The sequence below is a fragment of the Cavia porcellus genome, unplaced genomic scaffold (assembly GCF_034190915.1).
Source record: "Cavia porcellus strain 051 isolate PalLab524CR breed Dunkin Hartley unplaced genomic scaffold, mCavPor4.1 scaffold_1, whole genome shotgun sequence".
NCBI classification, from domain to species: Eukaryota; Metazoa; Chordata; class Mammalia; order Rodentia; family Caviidae; genus Cavia; species Cavia porcellus.
The window spans coordinates 135,979,703-135,998,325 of record NW_026947484.1 but is presented as its reverse complement, the minus strand read 5'-3'; the positions used below and the strand labels follow the sequence as shown (position 1 = coordinate 135,998,325).

The 18,623-nt window shown below is 37.1% G+C and overlaps 1 pseudogene; it reads left to right on the top strand.

The window, feature by feature from the left end:
• LOC100733927 (mortality factor 4-like protein 1) overlaps positions 1-17,167 on the top strand; it is a 54,203-nt pseudogene extending 37,036 nt beyond the window's left edge.
• The last annotated feature ends 1,456 nt before the right edge of the window (positions 17,168-18,623 follow it).

The following is an 18,623-nucleotide window of genomic DNA, read 5'->3' as shown; positions in this document are numbered from 1 at the left end:
TCTGCCTACCTCTAAGTCTTTGAGATTTCTACCTACTTTCTCTTCCAGTTGCTTTAGTATTTCTGTTTTAATATTTAGATCTTTGATCTATTCTGACTTTAGTGCATGGTAATAAACTTTTGTCTAGTTTTACCCTTCAGTATGTGGAAAGCCATTTTTTCCAACATCATTTATTAAACAGGCTATCATTTTTCCAATGAATATGTTTTGTTCCTTTGTAACAGATGAGATGATTGAGTATGTTTGTAGTTGTGCTTACATTTTCAACTCTGTTTCACTGATCCTGAGGTCTGTATTTTTTTTTTTATTGGTACCATACTGATTTTACCATAGTAGCTTTGTAGAATAATTTCAAGTCAGGGATTGTGATGCCTCCTGCCTTACCTTTGTTGCTCAGGATTGCATTTATTATTCTAGGTCTTTTCTGTTTCCAAATGAATTTTAGGTGTGTTTCTCTACATCACCAAATATGCTAATGATATTTTGATTTGGATTGAATTAGATCTGTATAACAGTTTTGCTAGTATGGCCATTTTTACAATGTTGATTCTTCCTATCTATGAGCAAAAGATAGTCTTATATAGTTGTTCTGGCTAATACTTCCAGAACTATATTGAATAGGAGTGGTGATAGTGAACATCCTTGTCTCTTTTCTGATTTTAGATTGAAAATTTTCAGTTTTGGTCCATTTAGTGGGATATTGGCTGTTGGTTTGTCATAGATGGCTTTTATCTGATTGAGGTAAAAACCATGTATTTTGATTTCCTGTAGGATTTTTTAAATCAAGAAAGAGTGTAGAACTATCAAAAGCTTTTTTTTCTGCATCTATTGAGATTAACATGTGATTCTTGTCTTTGGCCCTGTTGATATGGTGCATTACATTTGTTGATGTTTATGTGGAACTATCCCTGCATTCCTGGGATAAATCCCATTTGGACAGAGTGTATAATCTTGATGATTTTCTGTACTCTCTTTGCTAATATTTTTTAAAGATTTTTGCATCTTTGTTCATTAGGGAGGTTGACCTATAGTTCTTATTTTGGTTGGATCTTGCTCTCATTTTGGTATTAGAGTAATACTTGTCTCCAGGAATGAGTTAGGGAAAATTACTCCCCTTTCAATTTCATGAAAGAGTTTCAAAAGTAGTGGTGTTAGGTCTCTAAATTTCTTGTATAATTCAGCAATGAATTTGTCAGGGCATAGGCTTTTCTTTGTTGATAAGTTTTTAACTATATTTTTAATTTCATTAACTAATATTGGGCTATTCAAAATTTTTATATCTTCTTGAATCAGCTTCAGTAATTGATACATGTCTAGGAATACATGTCTAGGAATCTGTCCATTTCTTCTATGTTTTCTATCCTATGTGAGTAAAGATTTTTGATGTAGATATTGATGATCTTTTGAATTCTCACAGACTCTAGTGATTTTACTCTTTTCCTTCCTTATTGCATGAATTTACAATTTTTTTCTCCTTTTTTGATAAGGTTTGTTAAGGGTTTCTCAGTTTTATTAATTTTTTCAGAGAACTAACTCTTTGATTCATTAATTCTTTGTTTCATTTTCTTGATCCCAATTATGTTAATTTCTGCTCTGTCTTCAAAATTTTTCCCCTTGTATGAGCTTTGGCTTGACTTGCTCTATTTTTCTAAAGGCTGGAGGCACAACATTGGGTTATTTGTGCATGTTCTCTTTTTCTAATGTGAGAATTCACGGATCTAAATTTACCTCTTAAAACTGCTTTCATTGCATCTCACAGGTTCTAGTAAGTTGCATTTGCATTTTCATTTGTTTTTAGATACTGTTGATTTTCTTCCTTAATTTTGTCTGAGACCTATTGATTGTTCAAGATGGTGTTATTTAATTTCCATGTATATATGGAGTTTTTTGTTTCTTTTGTAATTTAGTTCTAATTTCAGGGCACTGTGGTCAGATAATATGCCTGAGATAATTTAAATTCTTTTGCATTTACTTAAACATGTTCTATGATCTAATATGTGTTCTATTTTGGACAACATCCTGTGTGCTGTTGAGAAGAAAAAATATTCCAGTGTTGTGGAGTGGAACACTCTGTAGACATCTACTGAATACATTTCTTTACAGGTTTGGCTCATTTCTGTTGTTTGTTTGCTGATTTTTTTTTTTTTTTTTTTTTTTTTTTTTTTTTTTTTTTGTCCAGCGGATCTATCTCTTTGTGATATTAGGGTCTCCCATTAAAATTGTATTAATGCTTATTTGGTTTTTCATGTCTATTAATATTTGTTTTATAGATTTTGGTGCTCCTGAATTTGGTGCATATATGCTTATGATTGTTATTTCTATCTCTTGAATTTTTTCCCTAATAAGTGTATAGTGACCTTCTTTATCTCTTTTGATCATTTTTGGTTTGAAGTTCATATTTTCTGAAAACAGAATACTCCTTATTTTTTCTGGGTTCCTGTTGCGTAGAGTATTGTTTTCTACTCTTTGACTTTTAGTCTATAAATTTCTTTTTGACTTAAGTGTTTTTCTTGTATACAGCATATTGTTGGATCTTGTTTCTTGATTCATTCTGACTGTGTCTTTTGATAGGTGAATTGAGACCATTTATATTGATGGTAATAATTAATATGTACTGGCTTGACTTTGTCATGTTATCTTCTTGCTGTTGGTCCCTCACTTTCCCTCTCTGTTTAACTGTTTGCCTTGCATGGTGGTTTCCTTCTGTTGTTGTTCTTAGAATTGTGTGGTTTTTTTCCCTGTTTTGTCTCTGCCTATATTATCTTTCATAACCCTTTGTAGTGTTGGTTTGGTGGTCATGAATTTCTTTAGTTGTTCTTTGTCATAGAAGTATCTTATTTCTCTATTAATTTTGAAAGATAGTTTTTCCAGGTATATCAATTTAGACTGGAATTTATTTTCTTTCAGTCCTTGAAATACATCCCTCCAAGCTCTTCTTCACTTCAGGGTTTGTGTTGAGAAGTCTGCTATAATTCTGGTGGGCTTTCCTTTATAGATGATCTATTTCTTTTATCTCACAGAGTTTAATTTTCCGCTCTTGTGCTGAATTTCTGAGATCTTGATTGTTATATGTCTGGATATAGATTTATTTTGGTTATGGTTAAGTGAATTCTATATTCCTTACTTATCTAAATGTCAAATTCTTTTTGCATGCTTGGGAAATTTTCTATTACTTTTTTTTTTTTTTTTTTTTTTTTTTTTTTTTTTTTTTTTTTTTGCACCAGGGATTAAACTCATAGCCTTGCAATGGCCAGACAGGCGCTTATACCACTGAGCTAAATCCTCAGCCCTACTTTCTATTACTTCGGTATATATTTTTTAAAAATTTCATTTGTGTGGACTCTTGATTTTTCAGTGACATCAGTTATTGTCATATGATTTTTCTTTGTGTTATCTTGCAGCTGTTGAATTTTTATTTCCTGAGCTTTTATTATGTTCAGGAGCTCTTTCCTTTCATGATCATTAGTTGCAATCCTGTCTTCAAGGTCTGAAAATCTGTCTTCAGTTTTGTTCAAACAGTTTTGCCAGCTTTCAATGGAATTTTAATTTCTTGGATATCTGTTTGATTTCATGCATTCTATTTTTTTTTCCTATTTTGATGATTCAGTGTTTGAATTCTTTTCCTATCACCATCTTTTTTTAAAAGTCTATTTTAACTCTAGGTTTGTGGAGAAATTCCTTTATAAATGTTGACTTTTTTTTTTACCTAAGAGGTTATTTATGATCTGATTTCCTCTATAGCAACATGTATTGTTTCATTACTTTGGTTGCTATTATTTCAAAATTTCAGATGTATGTTTTCCAATTTCTTTGTGTCAATCTTTTCTGGACTTGTTCTGGGTGTGCTAGAGGTCTGAGATTGCATTTTCATTTATCATGACATTTTCCATTTCAAAAATTTTTTATTTTGTCTTTCTGATGATGCTTGTGGGTTTTTGTATTAAGTAGCAATATTACTAGTATCAAGGTTTCTCTAGAAAAAAATCTATTCTTCAATGATATCTTTTCTGTTTAGAATATTGTTGATTTGTGTCTGTTATAAGACTTATCTTCCAAGTTAATTAAGGGTGGGGTATTGGTATCTGTTTGGCTCTGTTTGGTCCTTCGATGTAGGGCTGTGTTGAGTTTATTACCACAGAGCCTCTGAGCATTGTTACAGAAGAGAGAACAACTGACTTGCAATAGATATGATATTCTAACTAAAGTAAAATTAACAATAACAATAGCACCGAGCCCAATTTAGAAATTGACATACTGGTGACTATTGATTTTGTACTTTAGATCATAAGAGCAGAGTTTATAGTTAAGTAACAGAACTGATTGTAAATTAGGAATTTGTATGCAAAGTCTTCCCTTTGGTTCCTTTTGGTTTTGCTCTGTGGTGGGGAAATTTATGGAGGATAGTGTGTAAAGCATAAATAACTGGAAATGAAATAAAGCAAGGCAGGCAGACAAAGGATGATCATGCAAGGTTTGGGAAACTAGAGAAAAGAAGGAATGAAGAAATATTCAAGGGATTATCTGAACTTGGTCTCTATGTTTGGGGGCATTAGTTTTCTCTGGTTGGAGCTCTTTCTAGTCATTTATGAAAGAGAGAAAAAAGAGAAAAAGAAAGAAAGAGAAAGGAAGAAAAGAAAGAGAAAGAAAGAAAAGAAAACAAAGAAAGAAAGAAAAAGAAAAAAGTGGTAGATCTGTGATTTGAGCCAACACAGTCAGGATATGGAGTTTTCTTTATAAATGCAGGAATGTTCAAGCTGTTTAGCTCTTTTAGTGCCTTTGATAATTTGTATCTGTCAAGAAATTATCTCATTTTATCTAAGTTTCGTGGAATGTATTCACCTAAAGTCTTTTGCACTATTTCTTTGTTATCCTTTTAAGTTTACAGATGATTTATATAGTGACATGTCCTCTTTCATTGTTATTGCTGATAATTGGCATCTTCTGCTCTTATGTTTACTGTCATTGCTTGCTTTGGGTTTAATTTGTTCTTCATTTGCTAATTTTTTAAGTAAGAGTTAGTATTACTGATTCAAAACTTACCTAATATGTAAACATGAATATAATCAGTTTCCTTCTGATCACAGTTTCATTTTGATCTCTTACAATTTCATTTACACTGAGTTCAAAATATTTTCTAATTTCTCTTGTAACTTCCTATTTAAATGTATGAGCTATATGGATTGTTTTTGTTTAATTCACAGATATTTGGAGACTTTTCCATTGTCTTTCTAGCTAAATTTCACTGTTGTCAGAGGATATACTTTTCCTAATTTCACTTATGAAGGGTACTTTAAAGCTTAGAAAATAGTCTATCTTTGTTAGAATCTCATATGTATTGGAAGAATTTATATTATGTTATTGTAATTGTGTGAAGCATTCTATAATTGTCAATTAGGTCAAGTTATTTTAACAGTATTGTTCAAATTTTATACTATTGCTGATTGCCTTTCTGTTTGTTACATTATTACTACTGAGTAAAGAGTGTTGAAATCTGTAACAATTGTGAGTTTATTGATTTTTCCTTTCAATTTTATTAGTTTTTGATGTCTGTATTTTGAAATTCAGTCATTTGGTACAGACACATTTAGAATAGTTATGCATTTTTTGTTAACCCCTATAGTATGTATTTGTGACCATTTTCATTATCCCTGATAGTATTCTTTGTTCTGAAGTTTACATTGGCTGATATTAATGCAACTATTCCATTAATTTTCGCTTGGAATGACTTTTTATGTTCTATGGCCTTTACTCTATGTACGCTTTTATCTTAAAGTGGGTTTCCTGTAGAGAACAGTAATTCAGTCTTCCTTTTTTACAGCCAATTGAAAATGATCATTTGTATGTAACATCATTTGTGATTTAGGTTAGCATTTTATCATTTGTTTCTTATTTATCTGTTTTACTTTATTCTTCTGTTCTTTTCTTTTACATCTCACATTGAGTTAACATTTTACTCCATCAGTGAAAATATAGAACTCTTTATGTTCTTTATTCTTATCTTTAAAAATAACTTTCATATACATTTCATTGACATACTTTAGAAACCCCACCAGACGATGTTATGCATTTTGATTTCAGCAATCATGCATACATTAAGGAAATTAAGGGGAAGAAATAGTACAATATATTTACAGTTTCCTTTGTTCTTTGTTCCTGAGTTCCACAGTTTTCTCTGGTATTTAAGCACAAAAGACTTCCTTCAGTATTCCTTAGAGTAGATTCACTTTACAAATTCCATTAGTTGTCTTTCATTTAAGAAGGTCTGTATTTAGCTATCATTCTTCAAGTACTTTTCCTGGATATTACATTCTGAACTGTCATTTCTTATCTTTCCTCACGTTAGTGATCCTGTATACTGGTTTCCATGATTTTTGATGAAAATATCCATATCCTAAACCATCATTTAACTCTGTATGATTCGTTGTATTTGTCTGGCTATTTCCACAATTTTCCTCTGTATCTTTGATTTCAGGCAGTTTATGATGTGTTTAGTCATTTTTTCAGTTTATCCACCTTGTATTTGTTTTTCATAAAATTAGGAAGTGTTTGGCACACATATGTATTTTTTTTCTTCCAATTTTGTTCTATCAGATTGTGGCAAAAATGTTTTAAATTCAAATATAGTAAGAATAGAGAGGCGAGGATATAAAAAACCATCATAAAGCTTTCGCCCAATGGCTATGTGGCTTTAGAAAAGAAGATAGACTGATTGGTAATTACATGTTTTCTTGTTTGGTGCCTGGGAATATTATGGTAGCTAAAAGACATAAAGATGAAGGAAAAAGGGTCATGGTGGTTAAATTTATGTAATTTATTTACAGATATCAGCTCACCCGAGGATCTGTGGAGAGCCATCTAAAGACTCAGGAGAGAGCGAGAGGAAAAAAAAAAAAACCTCAGGAGAGTCAATGATATGGTTGTATTTCAAGAACCGTGGGCTTCAGACCCAAGAAGAAAGGGGAAAGGCTTTAGTTAGTCTGAAGGCAGGAAGAAACTGCTTCCTAACCATGAGGCAATCAGGCAGAAGGAAGAGGGTCAATGCTACATGTTCCTAAGATCCATTGGTCTTATCACGTTTATGTAGGTGGCTTGATAGGATGATGAAATGGCTTTTTGAAGAGATTTAACTACAATACCAACTTGATAGCAACATTTTGTGGTTCTGGGAGCAGTTTCTCCAGAAGACTCTATGTATTTTGAATCAGTGTCCAACATATGGTACTACTTCTGTGTTTTCAAAAAAGTCACTTTCAGGAGTCACAGGTTTAGGAATCAAGGGGTGGAAATGGGAGTGGTGCTACCCACTATTTTAGAAGCCCACTAGTAAAATTTTTGTTTTCTGTTCCTATGACTTTGTTCTTAGCTGACCTAGGGACCTTAACTCCAAAGGAAGGTATCATTTCTCGAGATAACACAATACTAATCCAGTTAAACTGAAAGTTAAGACTGCTCCCTGGCTGTTTTGGGCTCCTCATGCCTCCAAGTCCACAGGCCAAGAAGGAAGTTATGAGGTTGATTGGGGTGATTGATCTGGACTACAAAGGAGAAATTGAACTACTTCTGCAAAAGAATGGATTTGTATTAGTCCCTTGAGCTGTCATTTAATATTAGTACTCCCTACGATTATGTCAATGGGAAATCAAAACCATCTAATTCAGGCTGTATGACTTATGATCTAGATCCTTCAGGAATGAAGGTTTATGTTTTCTACCAGGTAAAGAACCATGACCAGCTGAGGTATTGCTGAAGACAGCAGGAACATGGAATGGGTAGTGAAGAGTGTAAGATATACACATGTATGAAGATTTGTCTGTACAAATGGAATAGGTTTATTTCCCCCTTGCAAATTTTATATCTTAATATTTAACTTGTGGGGTATTAAACACTCAAGGACTTTCCAGCTCTCCTCTGGAAGGAGCCTGCACATTTTAAATTTATGCAGGATAGTTGCATCATTGTAGGTGGCTGTATGAACATGCTATTGTTTTCATTTGAAGATTGAGGATAGTTTAATTGATGCATATGTATGCTAATTCAGCAAGAGGTGGACTTATTAAGATTGATTTTATGTACTAACTTGGCCTTGTGGTACCCAAATATTTGGTTAAACATTACTTTTGGCATATCTGTAAAGTCAAACAGATTGCCTTCTGTAATGTGGGTGGATTTTATCCAATTTGCTGAAAGCCTCACTATAACAGAACATGGAACTTCCCTTATTAAGCGTGGGCTGAAACTGTTGGACTTTTGCTATCTTCAAACTCACACTGAGTCTTGTCCCTCCCAGCTTTTGGACTTCTGAGTCTCTTAGGAGTCACCAGTTCTACTGAGTCTCTGGTTCATTGATTGAGAACTTTTCCTAGCTTCCAAAATTGCCTGAGCCAATTCCTATAATAAATTTCTTTCGATTCCTACCTATGAACATCTTTTTGGTTCTGTTTCTCTGGCTAACACTGACTAATATAAAGGTTATTTTCTTTGTCTTTAGAAGGTAACACAAGATATTTGTGTATTTGTAACACAAGATACACATATTTAGGTGTAAGTTAAGAGGTGTTGAGATTAAGAACACAGAGGCAGTCATACTAATCTATTTCTGGAATCCAAACACACCAGATAAAATTTAGGAAATTTTGCCTGAAGATGCAGATCAGCATGGCTCTCAAAACCAAGCACAATAGAACACTTAGGAGACTGAATCTTACATGACAGTGATTCTCAAAGTATGATCCAGAGATTTGTCTCATAAGCACCTGAAATGCTGGTAAGAAAAACACATTCTTGGATTCCACCCCAAACTAAATTAAAATCTCTGGTCTCGAGACTAGAAAAACTCATTTTTGACAAGTGTTTCAGGTGTACACCAAAGTCTGAGAAAAGATAAATTCATTGTTATCAAGTATTCCAGGTGCACACCAAAATCTGAGAAAAAATATACAGTAAGGCTAAGGGCTGTCTGAATGGGGTGCAGGTGGGCCTTTGTCACTAGATGTCGCCACACACATTCTAGTTCTCCACTTTGGCAAATTTTCGGCATAATAGGAAAAAAACTTTCAGCCAGCCTCCACACAGGAAAGGAAAGACAATAGTAGCAGGCTGACTAAAATGTGGCCACTGGCACTATCAGTCACCCTGAGGAAGGTCATTCCGGAAGAGGCTAAGGTTACTGCAGAGAGCAGGTGAGGATAATCCTCTGCTGAATGCCTTCACTTGCACTTTGATCCAACAAGCAATAGTGGGAAGCAATGGTGTGGATTTCCCAAGACCTAGAGGCAGTTCTGCAAGAGGCAGAGCTGTGGGGAACCCAGGGATTCTTTTTCCTTTCCAGGTGGCCCACCCTTCTGGTTAGGGTATTCACCTGTCCCCTTAAGGGTTAGGCACCCGTCACTTCCCCTAATATGAAGCAGATTCCCCATCCCCTTTTCTTCAAAAGCAATTTCTCTTCTGCCTTTCCTAGAGGACCTGGTGGTGCTACAGTTGGCTCCAACATCTGGCTCCTCCTTTCCTGTCTTCACACTGACTTAGTCCCCAAGCCTCGAATAGTACCAGAAGCAACACTTCCCTTCACCCTTTGCTTTCATCCCTGGCTCCCTGTGCCTCACATGAGCCATTTCCATGGCAGTCCTTGATCCCCTCTGTGTGTGTTCAGTGGTTAAAGCTGAAAGCACAGCTGTTCAAAAGTATCACCCCTTAACCTGGCATTAAGGATGATCACATTCCAATCCTTTGGTATAAAAGACTGACAGGTTCCTCTACTGGTGGAAGAGCACAGACATGAAAAGGAGACCTGGGTTCCACTGAGTCTCTAGAGAAGGAAGGAAGGAAGGAATATCACAAACTGAGGAAAGTGAGTGAACTGGGGAGTGTATCAGGCAGGACCCCCATGGAAAAGAAAAGGGATGCCCAAATGGGGTGACTAAAAAGAGTTTCATGAAAAAACAGGGATAAGAGAATAAGCAAGATCAGAAAAACCAAGAAGTAATGATTTACAGTTCTGTTAACAATAGGGGAGAAGAGAATAATCACCCTCTCTCTTGACTTTCTGTTGCTATATCAAAAATTGGGGGCTGGGTACTTTGCACAGAAAAGAGTCTTCTTTAGCTTGCAGTTTTGGAGGACTAAGAGCATGGTACTGGCACCTACTTAGCTCTGATGAGGGTCTCCAAGCCATATCACAACACATCAGATAGTGTCTTGGGAGAGAAGTGAGAGAGAGAGAGAGAGAGAGAGAGAGAGAGAGAGAGAGAGAGAGATATCGATCTCATAGAGAGATGATAGCATGAAAGTAAGAGCTGAGACAGCTGGCTTGCACTATAGCAACCCATTTTCATAAGAATGAAGACTAACATTAATCCCTTTCAGTGTGGAGTCCCGTTACCTAATTGCCTATCGGTAGGCCTCAACTCTTAAAAGTTCCACATCTTTCAACATTGCCACACTGGGGACTAAGCTTCTAGGACATGGATCTTTGGGGCATACACTCAAACAATACCTTCAGTGTAGCATAGTCCTATGGATGAAGGCCGAGAGGAATAAGAAGTCATTGGGTTCTGAGGAGGGAACCAAGAAAGTAAATGATCCCATCATGCCTTCCCTGACCTCTGCTTTCTCTCAACATTCTTCTCTGAGTTTGCTGTTGGGGTCTCCCAAACCCAGTGAAAACCCAGAGGACAGGTGACCCATTGATGCCAGCATAAATTTAGGCAGAAAGCTGGGCAGAAAAAATCAGGACAAAGATGCTGGGGAAACAAGAGAATATCCAATACTTTGATGCTCAATCCTTCTCTATCACCATAATGTAGGGTGGTAAATGCTAAAATATTAGAGCACAGCCCTAAAACTTACCTGCAGTGGGTATTTAAGACAGGTTCTATGCCCATTATCAACAAAGGGACTATCAACAGGTACAGTCTAGATGTCTTAGGTTCAAAGAGGAAGTATAGCAGCACATATTAGGTTGAAATTGCTGATACTTGGTTTTCTTTAAATCTACTGAATGATTCTTCTTCACTATATGAAATTGCTGGAGGAGGTGCTCACTCACAGTCTGATAGTGACTTAACAGATGACCCTCTATTATCCCTCCATTGGCTGTGGGGACTGTGTGAACTCTCCTGCCTCACTACATGCCTAGAGACCCAGAGCGTCTCATGCTTGTGTCTAGGTCCTGGGACTGAGAGGTCACAGGTTGGATTCGCACCTGGCCAGATTTGACTGAGCCCACTCAGCCACCTCACTCCATTCTTGCAACACCAAGTCCCAGGGGGGCTAGAATGTCCTATTCCAGAGACAAAGAGCTTTGATGCCATGAAATTATCTTCACATTGTTAGTCCACCCTTTTTCTCTGGTGGTTGGGTTCTGCAGTCCTGCTTTTTGTGTTCTCTGTGCACCAACCTTGAGCCCAGACAGAGCATGGTAGTCTCTTAGGGCCCAGACCAGACCACAGAATTGACTCTTTGTCCGGGGACTTAGATGTGTATCAGAAAAAGACTATAAATCTACAGAGGTGGGGGTGGTTGCTGAAATGGAGTGCTTTTGAGGCTGACTCTTGGAGGGAGGACCAAGGTCCTCTGGTTCTCCCACAGCCAGGCCAGGAGAAAACTAGAAATCATGTCCTCCATGCTTAGCACCAGCCTTACCTTTCTAAGTACCAGGGTACTTCCTTTCCTTTCCACAGCAGCTTACCTTGGACACATACACGCTAGCCCTCTGCCATGGCCCACCCGGGGGACCACAGTAGACAGCAAGAAGTATGAGTAGGGTGAGGAGGGCCTGGGCCTCCTTTGCTCAGAATGGTGTCCCATTTCTACTCAATTATAACTTTTTGTTAAAAGTATGAATGAAAACTTTATGAATTACCCTTTGATGATCCATGCAGTGATGATGAACCCCCACTTGCTGTTTGTAACACTGAACACTCTGAAAGGTTCACCATCACTACATCTAATATTTATCCAATTCTTTACATTGTAACAGAAACTTCGAGAATCAAAAGAGTATCAGCCTCTCTCAAAGAGTGAAAAGCCTTGCTCTCAGGGTCACAGCATGTTGAAGATGAAATAGGTACTGGGTACAGAAAAGTTCAACTTACACTCCCTCCACCCCATTCTTCCTCTCTTGGGGACCACCATGAGCTAGAAGAAGCCTACAAAGCAGATGCTGGGTCAGCCTGAGACCTGGGGCCACTCCTCCTATGCTCTGTTCATCTAGGTGGGTGGGCCAGCTCTCCACAAACATGCAGGGCCAGGCTGTGATACACCATAGAGGGGCCAGCTCTTCCAACTCAGAGTCTACACCTCTGAAGCCAAAACTCACAATTGTAGAATCCACAAGGGATGCTTTAGATACTCCTCCAGGAAGAGACTCCTAGGCTAGAACGGTCACCTGGGGCATCAGAGCCTCAGAGTCCAAACAATACACACACCCAGCTCAGGAAAGACACAAATGCTGCTGGGCCCAGGCCTCCAAGGGCAAAAGCTTTGGCAAGTAAAAGCAGCCACAGAGGATTAAAAGTGTGTTAAAGGCGAGCCATCCGGTCAGCCAGCTTATTAACTTGCTAATATAATAGACCAGAGGGAGAAAGTGAGGATAACAGTACAATAGCTACCATTTATTTTGTGCCAGTAACAAAGAGTAAATATTTTACAGACCTTATCTGCTTAAGTCCTAACAGCGATACAAGAGTTTGGATATTGTTTTGCTCTCCCCCAACACATTAAGAAAACAGAGAAAGATTTTGACCAGATCTACCTCAGTGGTTTTTTATTTTTCTCTTTTCCTCACACCATTTTAATTTTATTTTTATTAATAGGTATTAATTATACATACTAACGAGATTCTCCGCAGAGTCTCTGAGACACAGTGGGACAATCCTGTCTTGCAGCAGAATCCAAAGCAGACCAAGGTAGCGTTGTGAAGAGCTTGGTTTTTTTCTGTTACCCCTGATTTTAAAGGTTTATCTCACGTGAAATCTTAGCTCAAATTCTGTCTCCTTTCAGCTGCAGATCCTCACTTCTTCATTCCTTGGCTGGCTATCAGGCCGTCATTCCATCATCGTGTTTTCAGCTCCTGTGTTGTGTATGTGCTGGGCTTCATCTGAGTCATCAGCAAAATTCAAGCTTACAAGGGCTTAGAGAACCTAGAAGGGAGAGTTCTTGCTTGGAAGGGGAGATAGGAAGGCTTCCCTGAGGAGGAGGAGGAGGATATATTTTCATCAGTCTTGGAGGTATATTTGGGTTCAATGCAAAAGCACTTGTAATGTAGAAGTGGTGAAGATTTTAGGCATGTTAGAAAGCCATGTCATGGAACTTTCTCCACTAGACTTCACCAGCATGTCTTGTACGTTCACTGTGTGCTGGGCTGTGGCTATGTGGTTCCACAATACAATAGATAGTATTATACATTTTTGTGATACTGACCTGCTGCAGTGATTGATCAGAGGGCAAACAACTGCCACTCTGCTGTTCACTATGTTGCTAAGCTGTGATGTTTAGTAAGTTAGGTACATTAAATGCATTTGCAATTTATGGCTGGATTATTGGACTAACATAAGTCAAGGAGCATCTGTATTTTTTATGGGGAAGATACACCTCTAAAACTATAACAATGGTGTTACCGGGTGTGGTGACACATGTCTATAATTCTAGCACTCAAAAGGTTGATGCAGGAGAGTCACTTTGAGTTTGAGGTCAGTATGTGTGATATCGTGAGTTCAAGACCAGCCTGAACTACATAGTGAGGTCCTGTTTCAAAAAAAAACAAAAAAACAAAAAAAACCTCCACAATATCAACAGCATAACAATAAGTAAAAAATGAATCTGGAAATCCTAACTCAGATTACTGTAGTCTAAAAGTTTTCTAAGCCATGTCAGCTCAGAACACTGAACTAAAAAGAAGACTCTTTGGAGTGTCAGTAGTTTGCAGTAACTGGTATAGTCCTTCCTCTTAAGCCAGGAACTATGACTGTCCTTTGTGAAAAATAAAAATTCTGGCCTGTAACTTACAGCGGAGGCATCCTGTAAGAATCTGAGTGAAATAAAAGCTGTCTATGCATGACAGTGGCAGGCAATGCCTAGCCTATTCAAGTGGAACGTTACTGTACCAACCATCTGCTTTTTGTCACAACTAGTTCAAAAAACTAAACAATAATCCTTCCAGCAACTGGACCCAAAGGCCAGTTGCTTAATAATTGACAGCTTCCCTTACTTGCCCCTACTACCAGTTTTAGGACCAATCTGGAAAAAGTCCCAACGAATCGCATAGGATATCTCGGTTCAAGTTAGCCTACATAGAGTCTGCTCATGCCATCAGCCTCCAGAGGAAGCTCATATCTCATCTTCTCTTTTTGGCCTCTATAAAGTTTTCTGTCAGATGCTTAATGTTCCCCAATAGACACTTTTTATTTTTCTTCTGCTACTTCTTCAAACACCTTGCAGCCAGCCTTACTACAAGTACACTAAGCCATTCTGGGAGATAATTTGCTTTGGCTGTAGTGGGTTTGGGGTTCAGAAATATCTCAGTTGACTCTTCCCTGAAGCCCTCCTCAATGAAGGGATTCCCTGAAGTCCTCCTCTGAGAGAGGCTTCTCTTCTACCCATAAATAAGTAGAAAATCTGACATTGTACCTATGTGAAGCTGACTTTTTTCTGTATCATTAACAGGTCCAGTCTGTGTGCTGTCCTTCCCTAGGCTGCTTTATCCTAAAGCATCCTTTTGGATGGCATGTTCTTTCCTATTCATTATTTCTTTTTAGGTAGAATGCCTTGAACTGCTACACTAAGAGCTGGTGACATCACAGGCCATTGTTGCTGAAACCCAAGTGCAGTCAGGACTTGACTTGTAACAGACTTCTAGCATAACAAATGGCCAACAGCCAGAGCTGGTAACACTCAACGCTGCTGGCAGTAAGAGTTGCTTGAAGCTGGAGGTGGTAATACTGAAGACAGCAAAAAAGCTAGCAAGCAATTGCAGACAGTTTTGGGAATCTAAATTGCCAGAGGCCAGAAAAGTTCCTGAAGACTGTAGGTAAGCTGCTTGCTCCAAGGGCCAAGGATGGCTGCTGATACTAAAAAAGCTGAAAAATTTTCAATGAAGCCAACAATGACAAGAAGTCTAACAGAATATGTACACCAAGTGAGGTGAGCAGTTAAATAGAAGGGAAAGATACGAATTCAGCAACAGGAAAAGAAGGGATTGGCATCAATAACTTTCAAAGTGAATGGCTTCAGTTTTCCAATCAACATACAAAGACTGGCAGAAAGAATCAGAAACAAAATCCAATGGCATGCTGTATACAAGTAATACATTTAACTCAAGAGAAATTCATACACTAAAAATTACAGAATGCAAAACAATATTCTATGCAACAAGAACTTTAAAAAATCAGTTGTGGCTATCCTATATTCATTCTAATCAAAAGAGGCAAAGAAGGGAGCATTCCAACAGAAGAAAACAATTATTAAAATATATGCACCAAACAATGACACAACAAACTTCACAAAACAAGTGCTACTGGAAATATAAAGGCAATTGTACCAGGAAATTTCAATACTCCATTGTTACAAGTAGATTACTGGATAAAAAACATCAACACAGAAATATCAGCTTTGGACAAAACCTTTGAGCAGATGAACTTAATAGATGTCTACAAAGTGTGCCTCCCAACAACAGAATACATATTCTTCTCAATAGCACATGAAATGTTCTCAAAAACAGACCATGTACTAACCAATAAAGCAAGTTAAGCAAATGTAAAAGAATTGAAATTGCACTATCCATATTATCCAATCATAATCAATGAAACTAAAAATGATTGACAAAAGAAAGCACAAAAATTAAGCAAATGCATGGAAACAAAACAATATACTTTTAAATAAATAATGGGGTATAAAAGAAATCAAGGAAGAAATGACAGCTTCTAACAATAATGCCAGTACAGCATACCAAAACTAATGGGACACAGTGAAAGCAACCCTAAGAGGAAAGGTATAGCTGTGAGTGTCCACATCACACAAACAGAGCTAGTCCAATAAGTAGTCTGGCTGGCTGGTGGTGGTTGCAGTTATTGCACCGTGAGATGAGCAAGCACTGGCAAATAGGGTCCAAGATGTAGAATAGCTGTGCCTGAGGGGTGCATCTGACTGAGTTTGAGTGGGGTAGAGAGTGGAGGAGCAGCAGTGAGACAAGGAGTTGGTGAATCACTTATAAATGGCACCCGAGCAGGGACCCAAACCTCAAGTTCCAGAAGGGTGAATGAGCACTATGCTTTCATGGGCCTCGTCTTTATGAAGCAAAGTGTGCAAAGGTTGCCATAAAGGACAAATGAGTAAAATACTTTATATATTACATTGGTTAGAACAAAAATTAGGATGAATGGGTTCCAAAAGAAGACTATTCAAATATTTGGACACCAATCTGCAGAAACAGCAAGAACTTCAAAAAGGCAATCAGGAGAATTATGCAGAAGAAAAAATGAGAAGGGTTGCTCCAGGAAAGAAGTCATCTGGTCTGCAACAGAAAAATATCGAAGTGAAAACAAAAAAAGACAAACTAAAAACCCCTGGTGATGGAGACAGGGGCAGTACCAGTGAGACCCCTCAGCCTCCTTGGAAGACGAGGACCTGGATAGATTCTACTGTTGTTAATGAAGAAGAGAGTTGAAGTTAAAGTAAAAATCCCTGAAGAGCTAAAACTATGGGCTGTTGATGACTGGGACTTAATTACCAGACAGAAATAGCTCTTTTATCTTCCTGTCAAGAAGAATGTCAATCCCATTCTAAAGGACTGTGAAAATTATAAGAAATCTCAAGGAAACACAGATAATAAGGAGTACACTGTTAATAAGGTTGTAGCAGAGATAAAAGAATACTTCAGTGTGACACTGGGCACTCAGCTCCTCTACAAGTTTGAGAGACAACTGCATGCTGAGATCCTTGACAACCATCTGGATGTGCCCATGCCTCAGCTATATAGAGCACCACAGCTACTGAGATCATTTGTATAAAATGGAGTATTGTTGGCTTATACACCTCTGGATGAGAAGAGCCCTGCTTTATTACTGAATTATCTTTGTGACTTCCTCAAGTATCTGGTGAAGAATTCTCAACTTTGCTAAGTGCCAGTGATTATGAAGTGGCCCCTCCTGAGTATCATCACAGAGCATTGTGAGACACTCTCACTCATGTTTGGATCTCCGTCAACCCACTTTTGCTCTTCATCTTTCTCTTGTACAAATGATATACTTTGAAGGTGTTAGTGTATAACAGTTGGTGAGGTTTTTGTTTGATTTTAAACAGAGAAAATAAAAAGGGTTACAGCTCCTTTTTCCTTTCTTTTTTCTCTATTTCAAACTCGCTACTAGTGTATTTAGTGATGGACAATAAAAATACATGGCTTTATTGCCTAGCTGGTAAAGTTACTTTTGAATGCTTGTGGTTCTATTTCTTTGACATTATGCACTGGAAAAGCTACTTTTTGAATGCTTGTGGTTCTATTTCTTTGACATTATGCACTTTCATAGTATGTGTTAGTGTGTGTGACAAAATGCTTTCATTTCTAGTGCCAAAGGTTCGATTCAGAGTATATAACTGAATGCATTCATTTATTTGTGCTCTATTTTAAATGGTACTTAAAAAGCTCATCCTTATCAAGTCATCCATGTTGTTCCTTAGGCATTTTATCTTTATTCAGACTCTTAAAAATGATGAATTATTTCATCCTTTTTGTATTTGTATCTAATGAGTATTTTAATAGTATAGATGCAATGTATTTTGTACATAGTTTCTGCAAAAGGCAATCTTTTAGGATTTTTTTTCAGATCTTCAATAAATTTATTTCTTTAAATAAAAAACAAATAACCTAATGATGCGCCTCAAGGTCCTAGAAGATCAAGAATAATCTAAACCCCAAAATACTGAAAAAGGAAATTATAACTATCAGAGGAAATGAAATTAAGACAAAGACCTCCAAAGAATTACGAATCAACTGGTTCTTTAAAAGAATAAGCAAAATATACAAATTCTTAGCCAGTGTAACTGAGAAAAAAATTTAAATCAATACAATTAGAAATAGAAAAGCTGAAATCACAGCAGTCTCTGCCAAAATAATAAAAAAAGATTATTAACAACACTTCACAAATCTGTATGTCAGTAAATTGAAGAATTGAGAAGAAATGTCTAGATTCCTAGATGTATATGAATCACCAAAACTGAACCAAGAAAATGTAAATCTCTAATAATTCGGTAACAGGAAATGAAATTGAAGCTGTAATTATAACCTACCAACTCAGAAAAGCCCAGGTCCAGATAGCTTCACTACTAAATTCTACAATAACACTGAGAGCAATCTAAGACCAATACTCCTCAAGCTGTTTTATAAAATTGAAAGAAAGGGAGTATAATTCAAGTCATTCCTGGAATCAAGCATTACCCTGATTCCAAATCAGAGAAGGGTTCAATAAAGAGAGAATTATGGATCTATCTCTTTAGCAGATATAGATATAAAAAATCCTCATGAAGATACTGGAAAACAACTGCTTCCTGGTTGCCGCAGATAACAGCTTTCCTCTGCCAGTTCCTTCCACCAAGCCCTTCTGCTATGGAACCAGCTGGCTTCAGACTGAAAA